At 36.7% G+C, this 2,660-nt stretch overlaps 1 long non-coding RNA gene across 1 annotated transcript; it reads left to right on the plus strand.

Annotated features, from left to right (window-relative positions):
• The first annotated feature begins 932 nt into the window (after positions 1–932).
• LOC142301557 (uncharacterized) lies at positions 933–2,294 on the plus strand. Its single transcript, XR_012752830.1, has 3 exons — positions 933–1,009; positions 1,713–1,863; positions 1,982–2,294. It is a non-coding gene; the product is annotated as an uncharacterized LOC142301557 (long non-coding RNA).
• Positions 2,295–2,660: the final 366 nt, after the last annotated feature.

Here is a 2,660-nt window from a genome sequence, read left to right on the forward strand (position 1 = left end):
GTATGCACACCAGTGACTATGGAAGGGGAATACATGGAATAGCAGAAACTGCTGTGTGAATACTGACATGAAAAATTCAATAGCTAGTTGTAAGAATGAAATGTGAAAAATGGAACCTGCATTACTGCCATGAATATATGAATAAAGAGAAATTTAGCTACTGAATTGATCAATGCAGAAGAGCCCCAACACTACGCCAAAGTATTTCTCTACGTTGGGGTCCCTAGCTTGTGTGTGTCCTCTCATGCAGTTAAAAAACTTACCGTGTATGGGACGCTGAGACCCAGGCTATATATACGATGTGGATTGGCAATAGGTGTGTATGGGGAGGGTTCACAAACGAAAAACTACTAACATTAAGGCCTGCGCCACACATCCGTGTCTCCGGTACGTTTTTGGCATTTTTTACACGTACCGGAGACACGTGCTGATGTTGACACATTATTTGTAATATAAAAAGCCTCACGTCAGTGTTTGCGCACGGAGCGTGTGTCCGTTCCGTGCGTACGTATGAGCGTGCCGAAAAAGCGCTGACATGTCCGTTTTCCACCGGCATAACGTCCTCACGGATCCATTAAATCCTATGGGTCCGTGTTTACACGTACGTGATACGGATGGCCTCCGTATGCTATCCGTGTGGTCCGTGTCCGTGTTTTCATTAGAAAGGTTGTTACAATCTCAAATACTTTCAGGTGGCGTAGCTAACATTTTTTTTGCACAAAACTAACTATGCATTTGCAGAAGGAGTGAGCAAGCAAGCAGTTGTAGTTCTGTGTATTGAAAGATATATTTTGAGCAAAATTTCGCCTACGAAATATAATAATGGCACCACGGGTGGACACGGAGAAACTGATAACAGCTGTCGAGACTCACCCACCATTATGGGATACACGTGTTGATGGTTACCATGACCGACTGACAGTTGACCGCCATTGGAATCAAGTAGCTGAGGAAGTGTACCCCAATAATGCATGGGCTAGATGTTCGCCTGCAAAGCGTGCTAAATATGGTAAGTTGTTGTATGTTTTTATATTTTTTTATTTAATATATATATTAGGATTTTTAAAATAATTACAAACTGTGAATGTGTTGTTATAGTTATGTTGTCTTTTAGTTAAAAAATATTTGTGAAGAATTGGTATATGTCCTACTCTATATATTGAGTTCATGTTAAATTTTTAAAAAGGTAACCAAACATTTCATAACTTACAAAAATCAAAGTATACTTATTTTTGTAATCTGCCTTTGAATTCTTCATGAAGTTAATTAACTAACTGATTAAACTGTCATGTGTTTTTAATTTCCCTGTTTTATGAGTCTAAGTTTCGTATCACAATTTCAAATCATGTTTTTTTATTTTTAATATTTTTATTTTATTTAGTTAAATGACATTTCAATATCATGACCTACATGAATAAAATAATATTTCTAGGACTTTTTTGCCAAATTTTATTGGAAAAAAAAAAAAGGAAAATTTTAATATATATGACAATTACTTCAAAGATAATTTAACAGAAATATTATTTTGTTATGTGTGAATGTCTAAAAATGGTTTTGAATGAAGAATATATTACAAACATTTTTGTCCTCAAAAGTATTTGGCCAACATGATTTGGTTAAATAGTATATTACATTTAGCAAACATTATTTTAATTAATGTGTGCAGATTTATGGTGAATGTTGCAAGTGACATATTTTTAAAAATTACACAGTTGACTTGGTGAAAAGGCGTTGGCGTTCTGCACGTGATCAGTACCGAAGGGAGTACAACCCTATACCATCCTCATCCAGCCAAGGCCGCAAACGCAGATATGTTTATTATCAACAAATAAGCTTCCTAGCACCCATCTTAGAAGTAACACAGTAAGTTTTTTTTTTTTTTAAAAAAAAAAAAAAAAAAAAAAAAAAAAAATTTACTTCATGAAGATAATTGTACAAATATAAATGTTAAGATTGTAATATGTTGTCTCTTTTCTTATAGAACGGAGGATAATCTAGACGATTCAGATGATCAACCAACAGCTGGTCCCTCTGCTACAGCCACCTCAGCATCAGAACAAGAACCTGGCAGAGAAGACAGTGAAAATCCAGAGATTCAACAAGATGCAGCAACTGAATCACATGAGGGTGGGACAGAGAGTGCACAAACCAACACCCAAGCCTCATCAACACAACAAACAACCACACCAGCTACACAATCAACACAAACAAATGTACTTCCACGTTTTGCACCACAACCTCTACGTGCAAGAAGAATCCGCAGACCTGAGGAAATGAGATCCTTACCGGAAATAATTGACACACGCATTATTCACATAATGAACACTCTAATTCCTGAAACAGATGCCGAGCGCTTTTGTCGGTCTTTATCTTCTAGCCTAACCAAAATTCCATCCGATAGGCAGGAACGTGTACGTGCTGCTATGCTGACCCTACTTTCAGCTAGTCAGGCAGAACAGGAACCAGTGAGAGTATATGAGGCCATAGAAAATTGGCGTACCATTATGCAACAACATACAGTCCCAAACACAACAGACAATCAAAATACAATTTCAACACAAACAACAATGGCAACTGTAATAGTCAATAATCCAGTATTACAACAATCTGGTCAACCTTCAATTGCTTCAAGTACGTTATTCCCAACACCAATTAGACAA

Source organism: Anomaloglossus baeobatrachus, chromosome 4, assembly GCF_048569485.1.
Source record: "Anomaloglossus baeobatrachus isolate aAnoBae1 chromosome 4, aAnoBae1.hap1, whole genome shotgun sequence".
NCBI lineage: Eukaryota > Metazoa > Chordata > Amphibia > Anura > Aromobatidae > Anomaloglossus > Anomaloglossus baeobatrachus.